Source organism: Podarcis muralis, chromosome 6, assembly GCF_964188315.1.
Source record: "Podarcis muralis chromosome 6, rPodMur119.hap1.1, whole genome shotgun sequence".
Lineage (NCBI taxonomy): Eukaryota > Metazoa > Chordata > Lepidosauria > Squamata > Lacertidae > Podarcis > Podarcis muralis.
This window is the reverse complement of record NC_135660.1, coordinates 60,212,213-60,237,897: the sequence shown is the minus strand read 5'-3', so window position 1 is coordinate 60,237,897 and position 25,685 is coordinate 60,212,213. Positions and strand designations below refer to the sequence as shown.

General features: G+C 44.8%; 1 long non-coding RNA gene across 2 annotated transcripts in view; it reads left to right on the top strand.

Moving 5' to 3' along the window:
- The first annotated feature begins 1,789 nt into the window (after positions 1 to 1,789).
- LOC114597368 (uncharacterized) overlaps positions 1,790 to 25,685 on the top strand; it is a 37,626-nt gene continuing 13,730 nt past the window's right edge. The window contains exon 1 of one of the 2 annotated variants that reach the window (XR_013393226.1): positions 1,790 to 1,875. This is a non-coding gene — a long non-coding RNA (uncharacterized LOC114597368). The remainder of the gene's footprint in view (positions 1,876 to 25,685) is intronic. The other variant, XR_013393225.1, reaches the window with a different exon arrangement.

The following is a 25,685-nucleotide window of genomic DNA, read 5'->3' as shown; positions in this document are numbered from 1 at the left end:
ATTATTGTCAGGCACTTCATGAAGTGCCAGCCTGTATCACATTAAAAAAAAAGGAAAAGAAACATAAAGCTGAGTCTCACCAGCATGCAGATGAAACAACCGCTCTTACTTTCTAACTTCTGAGAGGGTGTTCACATGTGTGTTGAACCTGGAGGAAGTCTGGGGAGATGATTTAGCTTCTGGAATTGTCTTCATAAGCTCCTTGACCACTATAATTAGTGTGATGCCATGGGTGGAGTAGAAAAATAACTGATAAACCAAGAAATGGAAGAAATGACATTTTTATGAGGGTGTAAATGTGTCATCTACAAAATTATTTGGTACTTGGTAACTCTTGGCAAGGATCTTGACCTATCCAGTTGGTTTATTTTAGCAGACCACACCTCCTTTGAGGTTGGCAAGATACTTGCCTTGTCTTGCCCTCTCGCTGATGCCCTACTTCCAGCAGACAACCCAGGCACAGATCCAGTTACCTTGACATTAAAATTCCCTTCAACATCATTGTGACACTTATAGTTGCTTCACATCGGCCTTTGCCTTGTTCATACTCATAGTTTGCTGCTGGGAATGAACTAGGCCCACCTGTGGTCACTCACCACGAGACAGCCATCAGTACAATTTGTAATGTAGATTAAAGTCATGCCATTAGAATCTAACTTCCTTGGACTTTAAATTCTGTTATGAAAGTTGTACCGCAGGGGCAAAACTAGGCTTTATTTCACCTGGGTCAAAGAACCAGTTTGGCACACACTAACCCCACACACATTTGTGTACATATACACACAGACTGGGAGCCTCAATGGCCTCCCTCCACAGGCTTTACCCAGGGCAAAAAGCTGGCTAGCTCCCCTGTAGCTATGGCACCAGTTTACGGACATGGATGAGGAAATAAATGTCCCTTAGACTCATTTAAGGACTGGTCTCGTAGTAACTGTATCCTATACCTATATAGCTTTGACCAAACTGCGGGAAGCAGTGGAAGACAGAAGTGCCTGGCGTGCTCTGGTCCATGGGGTCATGAAGAGTCGGACACGACTAAACGACAACAACAACATACCTATCTAGCTGACGAGGGGAGGGGAAAACACACTGTTTGGAAAATCCCCAAATGGTATTACAATGGTGGCCTACCCCCCCCCAAGTATCCATAGAAACAGTTTCAAAGCCCACCAGTTAGGGACTTTGCAAGCAATGTTGCCCACACTTTGAGAAAACCAATAAGCTCTCTAGGGCAGAGACATGCTCAGAACACCCCTTCTCCACAGCAGGCATCACTCAGTTATCAGATTGCTCCTGTGCTCATTTTCTAAAAGGCTGTACCTCCCATTTCCAGCTGCTGCGTTAGGCGAAGCCGTAATTAAAACCTCAGAATTTGCCTCCAGTGTCACCCTAACCTTGCAGTGGAAATGCATGCATGCATGTCTCTGTGTGTATTTTCCAGAAGCAAAATTAAAAGAACCGTGAGTCACGGTTGCATTTGATTTGTAAGCTAGGTGTGGTTTCAGATGCTCTGTCTATCCTTTCACTCTAAAACAGGTCTTTTTTTTTAAATGGAGGGCAGAATTGACTTGAGACAGCATTTCTACCTTTCAAGGCCTTTCGTCTCTCCACATATCTCTCACGTGAACCAACAAGTCCGTTTGCTCTCTGAGAATGAAAGGATTAATAACCTCTCTAAGGTGGGGTTTGAAAAGGAGCCAATGAATATGAAGCGTGGCTGCTTCCTGAAATGTGTGACAGAATTATGTTCTAAAGATAGTACAAATTCTTATGTCTTTCCTTCTGGAGACAGCTATAAATAAACAAACAGGAGTTGGGGAGGAGAGGGGGATCAGCAGAAGGCCCCTGGGGAAGGGAAGAGCCATCACAATGTAAGTAAGTCAGAAACAGCTACAATTCTTTTTTTTTTTTAAAATTGCTTGTGGGTTTCTATTTTGGTAGCTGTTAACAGGAGCTTATAATTTCTCCTTTAGTGTTAATCAAAACAAATGTCACGGGTGTGTGTGTGTGTGTGTGTGCATGTGTATGTGTTTAGCACTCGCAGACGCCCAATGCTCTCCCCGTAAAGGAAGCTGCTTTAAGATTTTGCAAATGCAATCTTGGAATGCTTCTTAACAAAGATCATGAAACAAAACCAGCATTCCTTTGCCAATTCCAGGACTGTGGTCACATCCACACACGTCCACATTTAAAATGCATGGTTTCTTCCAAAGAATCCCAGGATCTGTAGTTCACACCTAGCAGAACTACAGTTCTCAGCCCCCTTAATAAACTTAAGTTCCCAGGATTCTTTGGGGGAAGCCACGAGCTTTGAGTGTGCTGCATGTGGTGCCGTTTCTTCTTTCAATGCCAGGAAGTCCATCACTCTTGGGGAATACCCAATACTTCCGGAGAAAGGCTAAGTAGCTGCTGCTATGTTGAAAACTAGTTCAAATAAAGCAATAGTCGCTGTTTTTGGCATTTCCCATGGCCCTTTATATGTTTATAGCTTGCTTCCCCACTCCGTCCTTCCACTGTTGTTTTGGCTGCTGCCTCCTGATTTTGAACTGTGATCAGGAAATGGAATAACAGTGATCTCAACAGGCAAGGAAGGAAGAAGCTGCCAAAGTAGGATCTTGAAGGTACAACAGCACTCTGGTGATGGAGTGTCACAGCCACAGCAGCAGAGCCTCGTAAACTCTTGCAGTCGAACTGTGGCAAGAAGAAGCTTGAGGAGTATAAACCTCTTTTGCTCACAATGCAAATGGGAGAGAAATAATTTGCAAAAGGAAGAATAGACAGCACCTGGGTGAGGGGCAATCCAGTGTTTTTCACAGGGCATAATTTCTATGATCATGTTCCTACTGGGCAGGGCTGGCCCAAGACATTGTGGCACCTGAGGCGAACCAAAAAATGGTGCTTCCCCACCATGGAAGAAGGGGTGAGTGAAGACCTGCGTCAGAAACAAGGGGGGGGGGTGGCAAATAAAGATCTACATTGGGATCTGCTGCCCCTGTGCATTCTGCCACCTGAGGCGATTCCTTCACCTTGCCTCATCAGTGGACCGGCCCTGCTTCTGGCTGTGTGCTTGGGCTCTCGGCACCCGCAGAATAACTCCCATCAAGACTAAAGTGGATGGCCTAGAGAATCTGAAAGAGCTGCCTAAGCGAGGTCTTCAGGGGCACTGGGTCTATACGAACACTGCAGATGCCACGAGTCATCTCAGTTAAATACCAAGGTCCTGGGGAAGATGTCCATTCTTGTGGTCCATGTGGGCATCAATGTCCCTGAGAAATGTAGCTGAAGCAGGCCGTGGAGTCCAGCTTGTCTGAATCCATTGCTGCACAGCGCAGAAGGGGAGAGTGCTATTGCACTCAGGTCCTTCCCAGAGCCATCTCGTCTGTTGTGAGAACAAGATGCTGGACTAAATGAGCCATAGGCCTGATCCAGCAGGCACTTCTTATTTTCTTATACTGAGTCAGACCACTACCTAGCTCAGTATTGTCCGCACCAGGAGTGACACCTCCCAAATGCTGTTGGACTCAAACTCCTATCAGCCCCAGTCAGTATGGCCAATCATCAGGGTAATGGGAGCTGTAGTCTAGAAGGCCACAGGTTCCCAATCCTCAGTCTATGATGACCGGTAGCAGCTCTTCAGGATTTCAGACAGAGATCAGAAATCTCCCAGCTTTCCCTGGAGATTGAACGGGGGACTTTCTACTCTGCCACTGAGCTTCAGCTGTTTCCCTGTATTAACCCTATTTTGCCAGTCTTGCAGCATCCTTTATGATGTGGATGGAATCCTCCTTGGCATTTCTCAGAAGTGATGTAAAAAAGCGATAGTGCCTCTCATGCAACTCTCATTTGTTTCCGTTGTGTTTGCTCATGAGAATCCCTTGCTGGACTGTGCTTTTAGTCCCTCTGTGCTGTGCTGTATCTGTTTAGGATAAGAGCCAGGAAGTCTGAGTTTGCTGGGTTTAGTTTGTGGGATCTTTGACACACAGCATTTGTCTGTGCTTCTAATATATGTCAATAGTGTTTTCAGATGACTCAGCCTCGCTAACAATGTATATTTCTCTTTTAAAAATAATATTCATGATAGATTTACTGCGTAGCCCTCTCGGTGAGATAACGGGCCAAAGGATTTACATAGGGAGAGCTGTATCCTCATTTTGCTACTATATGTTAATGTAGCATTTGATTATTTGCTTTGGCTCCTTGGAGAATGCCATAGTATTCTGCATTGGGATTTTTATGTACCAAAGCCTGAGCTGCCGCAAATCCTTAAAGCTTATTTTGAGATCAAATGTGTGATCAAATGACATGGTGATTCGGGATACTGAAAAGGGTAATCAGGGGTGGGGCAGGGGAAGGAAGAGAGAAACTTAATAAAAAAAATTGCCTGAGGCTGTAGCCCTAAGCACATCTACACTGAATACAATGAGCCTTGATTACAATTAAATATCCTCAGGATATTGTTTTGGTTTTGGTTTTTTCTGCTGCAGACATTCATTTAAATTCCTATGCCTTAGTTACGTGGTAGGATAAATAACGGTGGATGCACTGAAGCTCAGATGACCTTTCACTGGATGCTATCTATCACCACACTCTCCCATTTCCTATTTGTTTCCATCAGTCCAAAGGAGCTCTTTTCCAGTGACTACTAGTCATGCTGGCTGGTGGTGCTGTGGTCTAAACCACCGAACCTCTTGGGCTTGCCGATCAGAAGGTTGGTGGTTCAAAGCCGCATGTCGGCGTGCGGTCCCGCTGCTCTGTCCCAGCTCCTGCCAAAGCACACCAATGCAAGTAGATAAATAGGTACCGCTGTGGCAGGAAGGTAAACAGTGTTTCCGTGCGCTCTGCTTTCCATCACGGTGTTCCGCTGTGCCAGAAGCGGTTTAGTCATGCTGGCCACATGACCCAAAAAGCTGTCTGCGGACAAACGCCGGCTCCCTCGGCCTGAAGCGAGATGAGCGCCGCAACCCCATAGTCACCTTTGACTGGACTTAACCGTCCAGGGGTCCTTTACCTTTTACTTTTACCTTACTTCCAGGATCAGAGGTACGATGCAGGGAAGCATGAGTGGGAGAGGGCTATTGAGCTCAAATCCTCCTTGCAGGATTCCCATGGGGATCTGGTGTCCCACTGTGAGAATAGGGTACTGAGCTACATGATCCAACAGAGTTTTCCTTATGTTCTCATGCCTCTTTGCTCCAGAGGCAATAGTTCCATTTTGAATGAAGAGGTGAACTGACCTCCCAGCTTGACAGAGGTCAGACACCAATATGACTGTGATAAATGCAACTTTCCACCATGAATGTGTTTATCACAGAAATTCCTCATGTACACGAATACCTTGCGACGGCAGAAAAGCAACAGAGCATCATTTCAATGTTTATTGCATACCTTTTGACAGGAGCATTAAAATCCGAGGCAAAGTGGCATCAATGAAAAGAGTGTGCAGCTGTTTTCTTGCAAATGGTCACGAAAATAGGTTAGTCTTATGCCTGGCAGTGAAAATCTGATATGATCTGAAGAATCCATTTTGTTTTTGTTTTAATGAATGAATAAAGGAAGATAGCCGAGAGATGAACAGTCAATATAAGCAGGCATTTTATGCACCATCAACTCATTCTCTTATCAGCATCAACGGGAGAAAGTCTCTTACATTTTTCTGAATGTTGAGAGAGCCATATTAGCAACACAGTTATATGAAAAGTATAATGCTGCCACCTGCTGGCTGGCATATGTATGCATTATAGGTGATTTTCCTCCCTTGTTTATGATTCTCCTCTTCTACTGTTAACCTATAGGCGTGCAATTGGAATACTGTTGAGGTATTCCAGGCAGATATTTGTGTGCACACTCACCATACCATTAATGGCACTTATTGTGAAGCTAACATGAAGCACAATAGACTCCATTGCACTTCAATGCAGTAATGATACTTCTGCAGTTGGCACAGGTGTTGTGCAAACATGCTGTCATTAAGACAAACAGGCCTTACAGGTTCATCTTCAAGAGATGTAGCTCAGAAAATGAGACACAGACAATGCAATCGCTGCAGTCAATAACTGTGTAACAAAGAACCCTGGAAAACTTCATTTTAAACATCGCATCCTCTGTAGTATTTCTCTGTTCTACTGTTTTGTGGTTACCAATTAGCTTTTAATCTATGAAGAAGGGATGCTGTGAAACTGAAAAAAATCACTATTTGGCAGTGTCAGGGGCTCAGGAGCAGAGGGACAGGAAAGGGAGGAATTAGAGACCGAGGGGGAGGAATCCGAGGGGGAAGTGAGCGATGAGAGCCGCCCGAGGTCTCTAAGTCTCTCCAGCGAATCGGAGGATTCACAGAAAGGGGCTCCCGTGGTCAGAGCTGGGGGGTTGCCAGAGGGAACACCTCAGGAAGAAGGGGCCAGAGGGGACTCAGAGAGCAGCAGCTGGAAATCGGGACCAGCTTCCCCACCGGAGAGCAATAGGGGGGAGGGGTCCCAGGCATCGGCATCAGGCAGCCTTCCGTCAGAGGAAGGACATGAGTCAGGGTTAGCCACGCCTGCATCAGAGAGCGAGGAAACGGTCAAAAGGAAGGTCGGAGGCAGCGCGCGTGCGCCAAGTTCAAATGTACAAGAGGGTGGCGCAATGAGCAGCCCGGATAGGGAGCCAGGTCCTAAAGCCCGCCGAAGGGAGGGGGAAGAGTCCGAGGGGTCCGCCTCCGAAGCGTCCAGGAAGGAAGGGACCCCGGGGGGTGGTAGGACCCAGAGGCGGAAGGAGAGACGGAAAAGGTGGAGTAAGGCTAGAGTCTTAAGCTGGTGTATAGGGGGCGGAGACTCAGACGGAGCTTCGCCGGTCTAGTGTCCAGACGTAGAGACGCACGCTAGGGTTTGAAAATGGATAATGTACTTTAATAAAGACTTTTGTATATTACCGCTGGCTAGCGTTGGTCCTCTGTGAGCTGGGACCTGGAGGCAGTCTCTGACAGGCAGCTATTATTAAGACAACCAGTTATGCCTCACCAAAAAAGAGGAGACCACTTTGCATAAAAATTGCAAATGGTAATTTATAGGTACAGACACAAATTTAGGAATCATGACTGAAAAGTAGAAATGTAATGCATCTCAACATAGGGTGGGATACTGTGTCCAGGTCTGCCCAATCTGCTACCCAGGTACAGTGGGGCCTCGCAAGACGAAATTAATCCGTTACGCGAGTCTCTTCGTCTTGCGGTTTTTTCGTCTTGCGAAGCACGGCTATTAGCGGCTTAGTGGCTATTAACGGCTTAGCGGCTTTAAGAAAAAGGAAACAAACTCGCAAGAACTCGCAAGACGTTTCGTCTTGCGAAGCAAGCCCATAGGGAAATTTGTCTTGCGGTACGACTCAAAAAACGGAAAACCCTTTCGTCTAGCGAGTTTTTTGTCTTGCGAGGCATTCATCTTGCGGGGCACCACTGTACTGCTAACTGTTGATGAACAACTTCAAGGATTCTGCTCTCCCACTTTCTGCTCTCCTGCTTTTTAACCAGATATGGACGGGACAGTCCTCAAACAGGCATCTTCAAACAGAGGACTGTCATCTGTAAAGTAGGGCACATGACTATGATGGATATTAGGACCAAAGTGGACATTGCATGCAAATAAATGCAACAAATTCTTTGCCTCTTTCACAGCTGCAAAACACTGGTTCAGCATCTTCATCAAGCTATCTAAGGGCTCATGCCTAGTCAGTCACTGCCAGGTTGTTGTTTTTGCCACAGTTTTCATCACCTCATGCTTGCTTACCCTGAACAGCACTTTCCATGTTACCATCCAGTTTGGAGTGATATGTTTGGAGATCTTTATAATCTGCTTGCAATCGCCCCGAACAATTAGTATCATTGGCTACTTATCTGTTTACCCCTGCCTCTAGATCATATATGAACAAGTCCCCATACTGATTCTTGAAAGACATCTTCACCCCTCCACTGGGAAAACTGGCCATATATTCCTGCTCTTTGCTTCTTCTTTCTTAATCATTTAATGCTCCACAACAGGCAATCCTCGTTTTGCACAGGTGTTACATTCTGGACCCTTGTGTGCATCAGTGGAGCATGCATAAGTCCATTCAACTCCGTTCTGCCCCTTTTTGTGATGCTTTTGTGACATTTTGGGGCTACTTCTAGGTTTGACGACATGCACGTGTGCACAATTCCATGTCATTCGGATTCACCTAAATCAGTCATTGCCTGTACTCATCATATTCCCTGGCTGCTAAACTTACTCAAGAGTATTTGATGTGGTACTTTTTGAAAGTCCAAGTACACAATGTCGATGCGATCATTTCTTTCTATATACTCGTTGACACTAAAAACCCCCTCTAGATTAATGAGACAGAATTTGCTATTGCAGAAGCCATGCTGCTGCTTCAACAGTTTGTGTTCTTTTTCATTCTCTTCATATGCACAAGGCTTCCATTTTCTAAAGCAAGCCTTCTTGTCTCTAATAGCATCTTTGACCCTCCATGTTAATCATGCTGTCATCCTCTTGGCCCTGGTGATTCCTCTCCTATCTCAAAAACAGAAGGTAGATGTCAGGGCCCATAAGATATATCTCAACATTCATATGAGGGCAATACATTTTCTTATGCCAACCATGTCAAACCAAATAATGCACAAGCTTTTGAGTTCTCTAGAATGCTTCATCAGATTTGGTCGGGATTGCCAATGTTGTGCCTTCCAGACATAACTGAACTCCAGCTCCGATCTACCCCAGCAAGCATGGACAATGGCCAGCTATGATGGAATCTGTAGCACAGGACTAAGGCTATTAACCATGTTGATAAACCTAATTTCTGAATGGAAAATTGCAAGCAGTGCTGTAACATTGCCTTCAGATGAACCTAATTTCACATTGACACCAAGCCTCCCATTAGCACACAAAGCCCCTTTGCTGTAGTGAATGGTTAGATTAACCTGTATGAATAACCATTAAGCAGTTTCTGCCTTTCCAATAACCTTTCCTTGAAATGAATTAATCCAGCTTGATTGGTTCATTTATCTTCCAGGTATTACAGCTGTGGGCGCCTAAATTGTGCTTCCGGACTGTCTCTAATTCAGGATGCACAATTGAAGTTGATTCAGAGCTCTTCTGTACAAACCTGAAAGATTGGACATTTTGCAAGAATGAAAGTGATGGGGGAAATGCCATAGAAATTGTGGGGTAACATTTGCTTGCTGCAGCATCAGCTAACGTCCCCACAAGCAAATAACTCATCAGTAAAGAATTGGCACAATAATCTAATCTCCCCACAAAAAATAGGAGGAATGCACAATAAACAGATCACCTGTAAGCGACCTCGTCTGATCTTTCAGAAACAGCCCATTGTTTAAAGGTCACACCTACATTATACATTTGAAGAGCTCTTATCCCACTTTAGCAGCCACAAAGGATTCTGGGAACTGCGATTTGTTAAGAAGGCTTGACAACTGTAGGTCTGTGAGGTCAGAACCTTCCACAAACTATGCTTCCCAGGATTTTTGGGGAGACGTAATGACTGTTAAAGGGACGCGGGTGGTGCTGTGGGTAAAACCTCAGTGCCTAGGACTTGCTGATCGTAAGGTCGGCGGTTCGAATCCCCGCGGCGAGGTGAGCTCCCGTCGTTCGGTCCCAGCTCCTGCCAACCTAGCAGTTCGAAAGCACTCCCGGGTGCAAGTAGATAAATAGGGACCGCTTTATAGCGGGAAGGTAAACGGCGTTTCCATGTGCGGCGCTGGTGCTGGCTCGCCAGATGCAGCTTCGTCACGCTGGCCACGTGACCCGGAAGTGTCTTCGGACAGCGCCGGCTCCCGGCCTCTTGAGCGAGATGAGCGCGCAACCCTAGAGTCGGTCACGACTGGCCCGTACGGGCAGGGGTACCTTTAATGACTGTTAAAGTGGTATAAGAGTCCCTTGGTATGGTATAGATGTGACCTTAATGTCAGAACACATGCTTCCTATGCAGCTTGACCTACATTCACTCCCTAACCTCATCGGTTGAAAGTAGCATGGCTGGGAAAGATCTGAGTTTGATCAATGCACAGGCAGTACTGGGATAAATGGACCAAATGTCTTCGCGTATAAGACTATGTTTGGCTTACGGAATGCTTCTTCTCATGGTCACGCAAACATATTTTCAGAAGGGTTCTTTACAGCCTGCGCCATCTCTTTTAATCAATGGTTTCAATCAATGGTAAAAACGCAGGAGGCTTTTACACTTCTTCACATTGCTAGCATTTAGAGCGGGGGAGATGAGTCGTGCTGTAAAAACTGGACCAGCTGAGCTCCATCAGGGCAGCACTCTGCCATTGATCATGTTTATGCTGGGGTAAGCAGGCTTCACTTTTGACTTGCTTACCTTTTAAAAGAAAAACAAAACGAAACAAGAATCTCCATAGTCTGCAGGTGTCAGGCGTGGAGGACCCTCTCCTCCCCCTGTAGCATCAGAGGCAGGAAGAAGCAGTTCGTATTTTCTGGGTTGTTTTTATTATTATTATTATTATTCAGTCATCTGGTTGCAAGACAAAGAATCCATGTCTCCATGCAAAGGAGACATTGGCTACTCTGAGTCCCTCCTCTTCTGCCCCCAACAATATCCTGACTACCTACGGGAAGTTCCAGGACTCTGTTTTTGAATGCAGAGGGACTGACAAGCTCTTGGAGAAGGAGGATCTCCCAGACTCTCCAGGGAGGTCTCTGCGGGCTGCTCTCTCACTTTCCCCTCTTTCTCCACTATCTCGTAACTAGGCATTTCTTCACTCGGCTGATTTATAAATCAGCCCTGTCTCCTTCTCCTCCTGAAACTGCTGGAGACAAGGGGGGGGTGTGAACCTTCTCCCTCCCCCTCCTCTTCCGAGAGGAGCCAAATGGACCGAGGGGAGACTTCCCAGCCCTGCTGTTCAGTCCACTCCCTGGCAGCAAGCATGCTTACAATGTATGACGCAAGATGCATCCTCAGGGTCTCTTTAACTCAGGAGTGGGAAACTTGTGGGCTTTCATAAGTTACTGGAGTCCAGATCTCATCAGTCCTATCCAGCCTGACCAATGATCAGGCTAAATAGGTGTTATAGTCAACATCCAGAGGGTCATAGGCTTCTCACCCCTTGGCTAGCCATTGTTGTTGACACCCATCTTGTCTCAGGATGAAATGGAAGAGTGCTCCTTTGCAGGTGAAGTCAAACTGTTAGAAGGTTGCAGCTATGGCAGTGGCTGTAGAGACCAATGTGGGAGAGACATGGCTTGTTGAAGGTGGGGCAGGTGAAGGCATCCGCTTTTGCCAATACAGCTGCACCATGGCTGTCAGGAATGAACCAGCTCCAAGCGAAGGTTTGCAGCCAAGTGCAGAAAGCAGCCAGGAACAGAGAGGCTTTGATGTGAGTCAGGCAGAGGAGAGCCGGCAGCTGCAGACTTCGGCTCTTCCTGACCTTGACGGACAGGCTGATAACGCAGTAGCTGAGAGCAGGCTAGAACACAGCCAAAGCTCGCCGGAAGCACAAATAGGAACGAATAGATTCAGAGACAGCCTCTCATAAAAGGAAGAGGTTAGAGCTGATCCACTAAGTCCAAAGAGTTGGCTAATGGGAGGGCTGCTAGATATGAAGCAAAACAAGAGATGTAAGGATTGTAAGTTCATTGTCTTCTGGCGATGCCGGAAGGAGTCTTCAGAAGGGTCATCTTGAGTAGTGATGCCGGAGGCTTTGTCAGAGCCGTCCGCAGCTATCTTTTTGTTTTTGCAATAAATCCTCCTACGCTTAATTACCTACAGCAGTCATTCCTCCTGTGGTCACTGCTGTGGATACAATTACTTGACTGTCTACCTCCAACCACTGTGATCGTTTGCAAGGGATTTCCATATGGTTGGTGTTAAAGTCGCCAGCCTTCGTGTTACATTTGCAGACGTCTTTGTAACACAGAGTTGGTCTGCCAATAGGCCTGGTGCTTGAAGTCAGCTGCTCACAGAGCCCATCTTCCATGACCAAGCCAGCATCCATTGCTGAGACAGAAGTGCAAACTGGATATGGCCTTGGGAGAACACATCTTTGTTTGAGCATCTGTCCTGCCATGTGATGCCCAAAGTCCTCCTGGTGCATTACAAAGGGAAGGCATTGAGGTGTCGCTTCTGGCAACTGCAAAGTTATATTGAGTATGCAATCTTGCTTAAAATAATAATAATAATAATAATAATAATAATAATAATAATAATAATAATAATGATGATGATGATGATGATGATGGCGGCTTTGGTGGATCAGATTAAGGTTTAGCTAATCCAGCATTCTCTGAAAACATTCCAGCAGCCCATAGGTATGGGTTGGTACAGACCAATTGGCCAATGATCTGTCATAGAACCAGGTTTTATCTTTTTTCCTTTAAGCCTTTCTTGCCTCCAAAAACACACAGGATTGTCATTTGTGATGCATCAATAATCTAGTCTTGCAGGTAACAGAATCTTTATTTCTTGCCTCACCTCAAACAATTCTGATCCACTCCAGTAATCTGCCTTCTACTGTGGTCTGCCTGAAAAATCATGATGATGATGATTAATAATCGCATTTGTATGCCACCCCATAATATACAGTTTTCTGGGCAGCATGCACCAAATACATTTAAAACATTTCAAAAACAAAATCTGACATCAAATCCTTAAAAAAAATATATTTAACAGACATGCAAGGAAAACAAAACTCACGGCAACCCTAAATATGGCTTTCTGTGCTGGTTATTTGCTGTGGCTTTATGCGCATTGTTATGTTGTATGTGCTAGAGCAGCAGAGTTTTCCAAACTGTGTGTTGCGACAGTTTAGTGTGTCGGCTGCAGTGTGTAGGTGTGTCACGCAAACACTCCCCTCACTACTCCTGGTTTGCTAGTAAAACTGAATTATTGTGTCGCGAAATGATGCACGTCTAAAAAGTGTGTCACCAACATGAAAAGTTTGGAAAGCTCTGTGCTAGAGTCTTGACTCTTTGGCTGTGTGCACTGCTATTTTTCTAGAAAAAGAGGTACCAGAACTCACCCTGAACGCCTCGCTTGTTCTCTTATGCAGTGGTACCTCGGGTTACAGACGCTTCAGGTTACAAACTCTGCTAACCCAGAAATAGTACCTCAGGTTAAGAACTTTAATCAGGAAATCGTGCTCTGGCAGCGCGACAGCAGCGGAAGGCCCCATTAACTAAAGTGGTACCTCAGGTTAAGAACCGTTTCAGGTTAAGAACGGACCTCCAGAACAAATTAAGTTCTTAACCCGAGGTACCACTGTAATGGTAATGGTAATGGTAATGGACCCCACCTGTGAGTTTCAGCTGAAAACCCCCCCTGTGCACATTACCACTTACTCTGGCTCCAGAGTGCTCCCACTGCCGGTGTTTGAAGCTGAGTTAGCCGCAATCTGTAGGTATCCCATATCTTCTTGAGAAATACTCCTGTTTGATGTGCTTTCCCTCAAACCAGCTTCCATTTTGCCCCCCACCTATTTCTGCAACACACCTCATGCATTTTTTCAAAGCATGGCAGTTTGCCGTGACTCCTCCTCATATATGTTTGCAACAAAATCCAACAGCCATTGTAAACGTAACTCACAGGATTTACTCTGACATAATTGTCTATGTAAACAGTCACTGGGTGGCGCTATTGCTCCTTCATGAATTTTACTGTAGCCGAGAATCATTTGACATTTAAAACATATAGATAAGAACTATTTGAACTTCCAGGGCCTTTTAGAATCTGCCTCTGGACATGAATCAAAATGGAGACATGAAGTAACTTAAATGCTTCAAATATTGGGGAGATTTATCATTACAGTTTAGATTCCCTTTGTTGGCTCCCGCACTAGTTTCTCAAATGTGGAGAAATGTGTAAAACAGAGGAAATGTCTTCACATCCGTTCTCAAGCAGCCGCCTTCTCTAGAATGCTAATAATACGGCAAATCTCTGCTTTGAATGGAAAGCCTCTGCTCACAAGTTGAAAGGTCAAGAATTCATTTTTACACCCAGCGAATAAAGCATGCATAATTGCTGCTTGCTAATTCAGAAAACTCGGTGATGGATTAGTAACTACAAGCCCATGAGGCGCAGGGGTAACAAATGTAGAAAGTGTATTCGGCAAAAGAAAAAGAAAATGGAAAAGAACAACCTGCTGCTTTGAAGAAGGCCTCTATTAGTATTCCTTTTCTACCTGACTCCCCCCATCATGCTGAGAACAGCTCAACTGCAGGATTGTCAGTCAGCAGCGGGGCTTAATTTGAGCCTCGGTTCCCCAGTACTTGACCTTGAAGCCTTTACCTGATGCCACTTCTGAGTCCCAATGCATGCAATTTAGGCCCCAACAACTTATGACCTTCCAGACTGAATGCAATCCAAAGGCTGTCCAATAAAATGCATCTTTCTGCAACCTGTCTGGCAGTGGTGAAACAGGGGTGTGTTCAGGCACAGGGAATTTGTTGTACGCTGTTCCCTTAAGACTGGAATGGGGAAGCTCTGGATGTTGTTGGATTCCAAGTCCCAGTAGCTCAGCCAGCATGGTCAATGGCCAGCGATAGTGGAGGGCTCATCTGTGCCTGAAGAACAACTCAGATTCCCCTCTCCCTTTCCCCAAGAGGCTCCATGTGGGGCTGCCTTTGAAAAGTGCTCAGAAACATCAACAGGCTCAGAGAGCTGCAGCCAGAACTCAGTGAATAGGCATTTGTAGAATCACACTGCGTGTTTGCCCATATTTCATGTGCAAAGCCACATGTTTACACAACGAGTAACCTTGGTTTCAGCCTTGAAGTTTATGATGTAAGCTGAGATGTGGGCACTTTGGAGGCATCTGATTTGGGGAGGCCCAATAAATATCTATATTGGTTGGTGTTTTTTTTAAAGTCAGATTTTGTGTATCAGAGTTGGCACATTTTTAGATGAAACGGCATGCGTTATGAAGTGTGGTTTGATGGAGCAGCACATCCACCAGTGACTCCACAGCCCTGCTGAGCATGCTGCCCAGGGCTGAAAGTGGGGGGCAGGCAGATTGCTCTGCCACCCTGGGTCTGGCACGGTGATTGGGCCTGATGCTGTCATGTGACTGGCTTGGGACCCAATGGATCCTGGGACAGCTTAGCCCTTCTCTGTCCCAGGAATGTCCTCTCTCGCAGGTTTCTGCCCACTTGGCAGGTGGAAGGGCAAAGTGACTTCAGCAAAGTGGTGCTGGTATGAGCCCACAGGCAGAGACTGGTGCCCAATCCAACCCCCACTTCCTAACCCAGCACAAATGTGCTTTTTGATTGTTCTATAAGAGATGGAGCAGTGTTAGACACTTGAGAAGCCATCCAGTAAGAAAAAACGGAGGGATTCCCCTTTTGCGTGCCCAGAGAATCCATTTCCCTGCCTACTTAGAATCTGTTTGGAAGAAATAAGCAACGCCGTTCATTCGCTGAATTTCCATTAGGGTCCCAATGTCAGTCACAACAAGAGGCTTAAATACGACATTTTAAAGAGCAGGATGATGAAACCATCCCCGTGATCTCACCTCACACGCAGTCTGGTAACTGTGCAATATGTATGAAGCATTCTGCAGGGGCCATGATTTAATTTATATTTCAGGTAGCTCTGTAGCACATGAAGGGGAATTGTGTCAGTTCAGAGCAAAGACAGACAAATTAACAGATCAGACATGAAATGTACTTGATGAAGAGCAACTAAGGGCTTTTCCTTATGGGACATGAGCGTTCCTGGCAAATGTCACATACAGTACTAATATTTTCTCATAATTTCACACATAGGTATTTAGTAATCTCTTTTCAGAGCACAATGTCAGTGGAGAATTAAAAGTGTGGAGTGTTTTTGACCTGCATTCAAACTGTCACTACCTCCCCTTCTGATGCCCTGGGTGTAATCTAGTTGTTTGAAGCTATGTGTGCGGTGCAACTCGATTTTCCATTCTGTGCTTAAAAACATACTGTTATATGCCACCCACAATCTCCACAGCAGTCTGAGATTCCAGGGAGTTCCAGGTGCTTACCAGGGTCTGTGTTTCCTTTTGGGAAATGAGGCACAGCAGAGACTGGGGTGCCTTTATGATATATGGTTTATTTGCACATATATACAACCTGAGCCTCCAATGAAGGAGTTCAGAGCAATGGCATCCCTCTCATACATGCAGCAGCATCGTTGCTCTGTTGCCCTGCAGCTTGCCTTGTTTCCCAAGTCACATCACTCCTAATACTGAGCTCTTAATCCACATTGCTCTTGACTATGCCTTTGAAGTGAATGGGGCCTCACCTATTCACCATCTCACACTGAGTTTTCAAGGAATGTGGCTGGATGAGAGATGGCGAGGTGCTGGGGTGGCAGCAGGTGGTTGGGTAGAGGATGAACAGCTAAGATGAGGTGCATTTCCCCTATATAGCGTGAATCCTAATAGACATGTATCCCAATAGAAAAGTTCTTTGAACTCTTGTCCATGAATGCATTACTGAATAAAGTCACTGGCTGCATGTGTAAGGTACAAGTCTCATTTGTATCTCAGGTTATTAAGCCAAGATACAATCATCCAAATGTGATCAAAAACTTGCCATTTTTCTCTTTGGTTGTTTAGAGAAGTTTTTAATGTCTGATGTTTTATCGTGTTTTTAATATTCCGTTGGGAGCCGCCGAGAGTGGCTGGGGAAACCCAGCCATATGGGCAGGGTATAAATAATAAATTATTATTCCTGCCCTATAAGGCAGGAATTGCCAAAAGAACAGAAGCTATTCATGTACGCTACAACAGCGGCTAGAATTTTACTAGCCCCCAAATGGAAAGATGATAAGATACCAACAAAAGAAGAATGGCAAGTTAAACTCATGGAATATGCAGAAATGGTGAAACTCTCAGGAAGACTCAGAGACAAGGACAATAAAGATTTTAAAAAAGACTGGGAACCATTCATGTTGTATTTACAGAAATGCTGTAAAGAAATGGGTACTCACTCGCAGGGTTTGAGTAAAAACAACAACAGCAGCAACACAAGAGTAAAGGTTAAGAGATAACAATATGGAAATTAATGAAATGTAAGTTGTAATTTGAAGAAAATCTGATATAAAAATGAAAAGAATATAAGAGCATTCAGCTAAAAGACGAAAAATTAGATAAAAAATTAAGCAGAACCAGGAAATTGTTAAGCAGAAAGGGAAGTTGAGGGAAGTCATGGGGTGAGGGGAGTTTTGTGTTAATTTTTGTTTTCGCTTTTTTGTTTTTTATATGATAAATCTGTTGAATATTAAACTGTAAAAGCTAATAAATTTTAATATAAATAATAATATAATATAATATAATATAATATAATATAATATAATATAATATAATATAATATAATATAATATAATAATATAATATTATTATTAAGTCTGTCAGGTTGGGTATTTGCTGTGAGCCTCTGTACTTGAACCCCCAAGGCGAATCTCCCCCCCCCCCCACATAGTATTGATACGGTGATAGTTTATGCAGTTGTTCAGTGGCCTTTTTGCAATTAACTGGTCAAAATGCAAGCAACCGGAGGAAAATGAAACAACAGTGGGTTTTAATCAATTCCATCATTCGAGTTGCAGAATGTTCTATGGTCCAGCGGATGCTCCCATGAAGTCAGGGAAAGGGAAGTTTTGTGGATTCCCCCTTCTCTCTGCACTCCCTGTACCCAATCAAAAAATTGTTTCAGAGGATGGGGAATCTCTAGAAAGGCATGGGAAGTGGCATGGGTGGGACTATAGGAAAAAGGGAGAAATTGTCTCACCTTCCCATTTTATTCACGGAAGCCCCCAATGGGTCAAACAGCCTTCTGTGAGCAGGACAGCACTGGATATAACCCAATGAATCGAGCTGAAGAATGGAATCCCATGATCTTTATTTCCTTTAAAGATGTATTACAATTAGCTCGCAGAGATATGTTTATATATCGACCACCACTGCTTAATTTTGTGAAGCAGTTAATTAAAGCTAACAACAACAATAAATGAGAAACACCCATTTCCTTTTACATCAGGGAAGATTAAATCCCAGCCCAATTATGTATAAATAGTGGGGATTTCAGTGAATTGCTAACTTTTAATAAGTCAGAACATAGAAAAGTCAATGCACTTTGCAAAGAGTGTGATTTATTATAGGCAATTTAGCTACTTGGAGCACAAAATGCTTGGGAGTGGGAAGTATATATATACTGAACCATGAAAACAGGGCAGCTGTTGAAATAAAAACTACCTTCAGCCTGGTTTTAACAAAACAATCCCAATTTGCATTCATGAAGGTTAGAAGCAGGGCATCTAATAAAAGTCTCGGGAAAGCATAACTTAATTAGGAACAACAACAAAAAAAAGTATGCAAATTGAAAAGGTCAGGGAGAAAAATATTGTATGGACATAGGGAAACTTTAAGGAATCCTGCTATTCCTATCTATAATTTCCTAGATAACCGGATAATTCCTCTCTAGACAGGCAAAATATTGCATCGGACTGTATTTTGTGTGGTTCCGAGGTCCAGTAGAATTGTGTAATGGGTCAACATCCTCCATTTTTCATTCAAGCTACCCAAATACTGGCTAATGGACAGATCCACCATAGGTGTCAATATGTCCCTATGGGTCCGTAGTGCCACCAGCAGGACTTATTCCCTGAGTTTTGAATATGTGCCATTCACTCTTTTCATGAAACTTTCTCTAATGGATGCTAAGACTGAACAGAATGGTTTCGTGAAGCAGAGTTTATTCCATTTCATTATATCAATTTCCTCCCCCAGTTCCTGTTACCATACTGACTTCAAACCAGTTAACGAGGAATATAATTGAGAAAGGAAGGGATATTCTCTGATATCTCTAAAAATACAATAAGAGTTTATCCATTATGTTTAACTACAGCATAAGGAGAGAGAGAAAAATCAATAAAAGAGTAAAATCAATTATATAAAGTGGAATGATCCTGCAACAACAAACAATCTATGGCCCTTTCTTCAATCCCTAGTCTAATGTATTGTGTTAAAAGATAAAGGTAAAGGGACTCCTGATCATTAAGTCCAGTCACAGATGACTCTGGAGCTGCGGCGCTCATCTCGCTCAATAGGCCGAGGGAGCCAGCATTTGTCCGCAGACAGCTTCTGGGTCATGTGGCCAGCATGACTAAGCCACTTCTGGCGAACCAGAGAAACGCCATTTACCTTTCCGCCACCCGGTACCTTCCCGGTACCTATTTATCTACTTGCACTTTGATGTGCTTTCGAACTGCTAGGTTGGCAGGAGCAGGGACCGAGCAACGGGAGCTCACCCCGTCGTGGGGATTCAAATAGCTGACCTTCTGATCAGCAAGCCCTAGGCTCTGTGGTTTAACCCACAGCGCCACCATACAACTTCATTAAAGGTGCTTGCTGACTGCGTTTGTTTCATTGCATTTGTTTTCTCCAAATATTTCATAAATGTACAGTGGTGCCTCGCAAGACGAAAAAAATCCGTTCCGCGATTCTCTTCGTCTTGCGGTTTTTTCGTCTTGCGAAGCAAGCCCATTAGCGGCTTAGCGGATTAGCACTATTAGCGGCTTAGCGGGCTTAGCGGATCAGCTGATAAGTGGCTTAGCGGCTTAGCGGATCAGCTGATAAGCAGCTTAGCGGCTTAGCGGATCAGCTGTTAAGCGGCTTAGCGGATCAGCTGATAAGCGGCTTAGCGATCAGCTGTTAAGCGGCTTAGCGGCTTAGCGGATCAGCTGTTAAGCGGCTTAGCGGCTTAGCGGATCAGCTGATAAGCAGCTTGGGAAAAGGGGGGGGGGAGGAAAAAAACCCTGCAGGAACTCGCAAGACATTTTCGTCTTGCGAAGCAAGCCCATAGGAAATTCGTTTTGCGAAGCACCTCCAAAACGGAAAACCCTTTCGTCTAGCGGGTTTTCCGTCTTGTGAGGCATTCATCTTGCGGGGCACCACTGTAATGTTAAAAATGTTTTCGTGGATGCCATTCAGTGTTTTGTTTCAGTCTGTGCCTTACTCTGCCTATTGCAATAAGTCAATGAAATGAAATAAGCATTGGGCACTGCTTGCACCTACAGACCTAAAACAGACTGCCACTGCGGTTTGATTTGTCGGCCTGCCTAAGTACCACGGTTAACGCTAGTCAAGAACACGGTGCATTCAGAATTGCCAGAAGTGTTCTCACTTGAAAGAAGGCAATTCTGAACACAAATGATAGCTGCAATCAATGCCCAAACACTGCCTCATGAAAGAAATGCATTAGGGGGCCTGCTGGTATAAAAGGCGAAAATTACAAAGTGTTCTGCTCTGTTGTACAACAGCAACAACCCACATCTGGCTGTCTCTAAAAGAAGAAGTGTGTCTCCGAAATGTTTGTTTGCTTGCTATTTTAGGAAGGTAAAAGTTTTTCTTTTTCTTTTTTCATAGCCTTTTACTTCCCCCCTGTCAAGTCTTAAAAGCCAACTGCTATTTGAGGGAAAATCCAGTCAACGGCTCACTCAGATATTCACATTTTATTTTCCCTGACAGGTAGGCATAGTCTGAGGCATTGGCTATTGATATCACTTTCCTGCCCCTCAGTGATGAGTTGATCTAACTATTTCATGTTCAATATCATTTTTTAAAAAATGTTTTCCAGACGACAGTTTATTAAGGGTAGATGACACGATGCTGTTTAAGCAGCGGAATGGGGCATTTGTATAGAACAGAATGGCTCTATATATTTATGTTTTTGGTGAGGGTATTTGTGTGTTAGCAGGAGGAGATAATTTGTCTACTTGGCCATGAAAAAGATACACCAAGTGTGTTTTTCTCCCCCATCCACCCCAGGTAGGGAATTGTAATATTTTCTGAAATTAGGGATGCCTGAGGAATTCCTATCTTTGCAAATACCAGTGTGAAATGACCTGATCTGTACAGTGGTACCTTGGTTCCCAAATGGCTTAGTTGTTGAACAATACCTGGAAGTAAGTGTTCCAGTTTGCAAACGTTTTTTGGAAGCCAAATGTCCAACACAGCTTCCGCTTGAGTGCAGGAAACTCCTGCAGCCAATCGGAAGCCGTGCCTTTGAATAGTTTCGGGAGCTGAACAGACTCCCGGAATGGACTAAGTTCAAGAACGAAGATACCACTGTACTTCTTGGACTAAGGCAGCTATTGGAACTATTTACACATCTAAGAACCTTGTGGCACAGCTTCCAGCAGTTTAAACCAGGGATGGTGAACCTGTGGCTCTCCATGTGTATTGGGCTACAACTCCCATCATCTCTGATCATTGGCCAGGCTAGCTGAGAGTTGGAGTCCAACGATATTTATTTCTGCAGTTTTTAATTATTTTGGCTTTTTATGCTTTAATACTGTTTTGCGATTGTAAAATGCTCTATATTCTATTTCTGCACACCAACTGGGTTTTCTCTGATGACTGTAGATACATTTTGAAATTAATCAGCCAGTCTCAGTGGGGCTTACTTTCTGGTCAGTGTGTTTAGGGGTCAGATGCCTCCAAACTTCATAGTTAGATGCAGATACAGTGGTACCTCGGGTTACAGATGCTTCAGGTTACAGACGCTTCAGGTTACAGCCTCCGCTAACCCAGAAATAGTACCTCAGGTTAAGAACTTTGCTTCAGGATGAGAACTGAAATCATGCGGCGGCGGTGTGGTGGCAGCAGGAGGCCCCAGCTAAAGTGGTACCTCAGGTTAAGAACGAACAGTTTCAGGTTAAGAACGGACCTTCAGAACGAATTAAGTTCTTAACCAGAGGTACAACTGTAAGTGCTAGAGACATGTGTGCCGAACAAGCATGGCAAGACAAGTGCCATTAATGCATGTGGCATCTGATATCACATCAAATGAAAATACTAGCCGTTGCCTCAAGGAGCTTCTGGAAGAGCACCTTGTATCACTATATTTTTCATGCAACAAGATTCACCTTGATATTTTCCCTCTCTTCACATTGCTGCTTTCGCCGCAAAGCAAAGGCAGACACACACACTCACCATCTGCTTCCAATACATTTTCCTCCATAGGACAAAATGCAGGTGTCATTAAAACACAACAGGTACTTGTTGAGTTCAACGCACACTTTCCGACTATTAATGAGCACCTGAGATCTCTCTAAGGCTGGAACACATTTTAAAACTCATTTTGCGCTCAACTTAGCCACCTGGCCTGGAAAGCATTTCAGGTTCTCAACTGCAGAACCGGTTTGGATTTAAATAAGGTACCAGCACACTTCAGGAATAAAGCTCCAAAATTTAGTTAACATAGGAGATGTGCCATACGGTTGCTTCTGAACCGCAACACCAATCATTCCTCACCATTGCCCATGCTGGCTGGGGTTGATGGTGGGAGCATAAGGAGGCAAAAGATGTTCCTTTCATGACTCAAGGGACATATGTTTCCCCCCATGTTATTATTATATGATTTGGCCCATGGGTAGGCAAACTAAGGCCCGCGGGCCCATTTGCCTTCTGGATCCTGCCTGCGGACAGTCTGGGAATTGCCACGTGGATCGCCAGCACGCATGTTCTTTCCCTCTCCCTCACGGCAGTGTCTCCTCCTCCCTCCCTCCTCCTGGCTTCTCCCTGCCCTGCCTAGAGGAGGAAGGGGGATGGGCTTTGTTGGTGCCAGCAGCAGCAATAGTGCTTGAGTGGCCACCATTTTAAGCAGCCCCTCTCCAGGTCCCTTTCATGCACCGTTCATCGTCCCGCCGCCAGCCCCTGTTGCTCACAAGGCACAGGTAAGAAGCCACCGGGGCTCGTGGTACCCTTGCATCACCCCCCCCCCCCAATATAGTCCGGCCCCCCACAAGGTCTGAGGGACAGAGGACCGGCCCCCTGCTGAAAAGGTTTGCTGACCCCTGATTTGGCCCAGCCTTCACCAGAGTAGGCACCACTTGAGTCTTGCTGGGGAGATCATCCCATCATTGTGGTGCCATTGCCAAAAAGCGCTTTCTCCCCTCACCATCTACCTTGCTTCAGATGATAATGGTATTCAGAGGATTTTGCTTCGACACTGTGAATGGGATGGCATCTTCCACTGTACCTGGCTCAGGATGTCCCACGAGTTTAGAGGACGCAGGACTAGCTGTGTGGCATACACAGCTGTGATCTCTAATGGAGGGCCATAGCAAAGAGTTGCCCAGGAGAAAGGGCAGGCTGCTCCCCATTGGTTAGGGTAGCAACCTTTTTGGACTATGTGGGTACATTTTGAATTTTGAGAGAATTCTGGGGCTGCCAGTCATAAAATGGCTGCCGTGGAGAGGGCATGGGAGAACACAAAATGGCTGCTGTAAGGTGTGGTGTAACACAAAATTCCTATCATGGGCAGTGTAGCATATATTAAAATTAGAGGGACAGCTGTCGCATAACAACCTTATGTTTGCCAAGGAATGTTCTGTTGGTCCTGATTATGGAGATCACACACACACTGATGCTATGGCTATCTAATAACAACGGTGAGCATTCCTCAGTACTGGGAAAAGTACACAAGGTAGCTATACCACTCTTATTTCACAGAAAACAGTTAGAAAGTATCTGCACGTTTTGTCCTATAGCTTTCTTTCTAGGAAGCCTAGAGACTTACTTTTCTACAAAAACAAAACAACACACTGGAAGCTCAGAGTCTGTTTTGAGTCCTCTGTTCTAAATGCATGAATAAATAAAGCATCTACTTATATTTCCTATGGTAGCTTTCTGTTCTTTAACAGCAGAGGGCAGTGTTCAGGCACGAATCGAAACATCTACAGCACTCTTTCTTTGGGAATTGATTATCAAATATATATCTGTAAGATTTTTAATAAAAGAACAAACAACATTTTCAATTTGTTAAGCGCTCAATGAGCAGGCCTAGATTGGATTTAAAAATCATGGCACCCGTTCCCGCTTGCAAGAACCGAAAGTGTTTTAATATTTGTTCTTCTTGCAGTACAAGGCAATTTGGGAAGCAACTCAGTTGAGAGAAAAGAATTGCCAGAAATGACTCCCCCCCCCTTCCTAATTACTAATTTAGAAAGATTCGGATTATTAAATACAAACTTTCAGAAAAATGCCAGCATTATACTGCCTGGAAAATCAAAGAGTAATTATCTTATCATAAGTACTTGATAGGAAATGTTTGATTAGATTAATTTTTAATATCTTAGAATTGAGATGGGTTCCCACAGAGGTCAATGGGAGCTTTTAGACTGGGGTTTGGGGGTTTTTTGGAGGTGGGATGGGTTTTCAACAATTGCTTTGATCACTGTCTAATTCAAAACTTATTAACGGACAGGACAATAAATTAATGGTTATGGCTTTTACGTTCAGTAACAACCCAGATGCAAAGTGTGAGGTAGCATTGTTGCTCATAAGGAGATCGTGGGAACCCCACCAAGCCCCCATCACTGAGCCTGAACCCAAAGAGTAATGATGCAGCACCAATCCTGAACCTTGCTCTATGAGCCTCACTCCACTGCAGGGTTGCCCTTCTCTTCCCCAAGGGGCTTGGACTTCACCAACCAGAGGCAGATTTAGAGGAGCATGACTGGTTCAGTCAAACTGGGCTTGGAGTCTTGGGGGCGCTGCTGGGGACACCACAGCTATGATTTAGAGTGGAGCAAGAGAAGAGGGGGGGTGCCAAATTTTGGCATTGCACAGGGCACTGCTGAAGTCCACCACTACACCAGTCCAGCTCACCTCCTTGCAGGCAATGTGCCCAGCAAGAGCTCCTGGAGAGCAAGAGCACTCCAAGCCAGAGGGCTGTCCCTTTATGGCTGTCCTCAGCAAGGAGAAGCCCAAGAGCAGAGGCTGCCTTATTACTGATTATTGTCTGTTTGCATCCAAGACATGCAGAGGAAGCACAAGGCTCCCTCTTCCAAAGAATTCTGAGAACCACAACTGACCCTCACAGAGCTACAATTCTCAGCAGCCTTAACATACTGATACTGTAAGTATCATGTCACCTACGATGCCACCATGCCACAAGTATTATTTTGAGAGAGCAGGTCCCCTAAATTCTTAAATTTAGTAAATGTTATAATTTAGCTAGTATTAAGGGAAGATGCCAGGTGCAGTGTAGAAACACAGGCTATATACTGGTTTTCCTGTTCAGGAGATAGAGGGGCCATTAAGAAACAAAGAGCAAAGCACTGGGCCATAAAGAGTGATTGACAATGCAAATACCATCTGTCCACAAGCTCTGAGTAGTGGACAGAGCATTGGGAGGGGGAGGTTGCCAGAGTTACAGGGGGCATGATGTCACCACAGGGGGGGAAAGTGTCCTTTTGCAGGCGGTTTTTGAAACAAAGGTTGCCAGGGTGACAGTGGGCGATGATGTAAACGGAAGGGGGAAGTTGTGGTTGGCAAGGGGTTCTGGGAAGAACTCTGTGCGGGCTGGCAGGGAGAAGCTGCATCCAGCATCTGGGCAGCATGCCCGCCTTCCGTTCTGGATCCAGGCTTGCTGGAGCTATGGGAGAAGCAACAAGAGACACGCTTGGGGTGCAATATTCTGCACTCCCTCCATCAAGGCTCAGGTGTAAATATGTGCAAATAAACCATAGTTCATAAAGACACTGCAGCCTTGATTCCTCAGTGGAAACACAACCCTGGGCTTGCACCTGGGACTTCCTAGAATCTTGCTATCAGCAGAGTGATGTGTAGCAGGATCAAGACCCATGCCACCAATTTCTATCCTTGTGTCAAGGATGGTATTATTTCCTATGTCTAGTAGTGTATATCTGACTACACCATAGTTGATATGATAGGGACC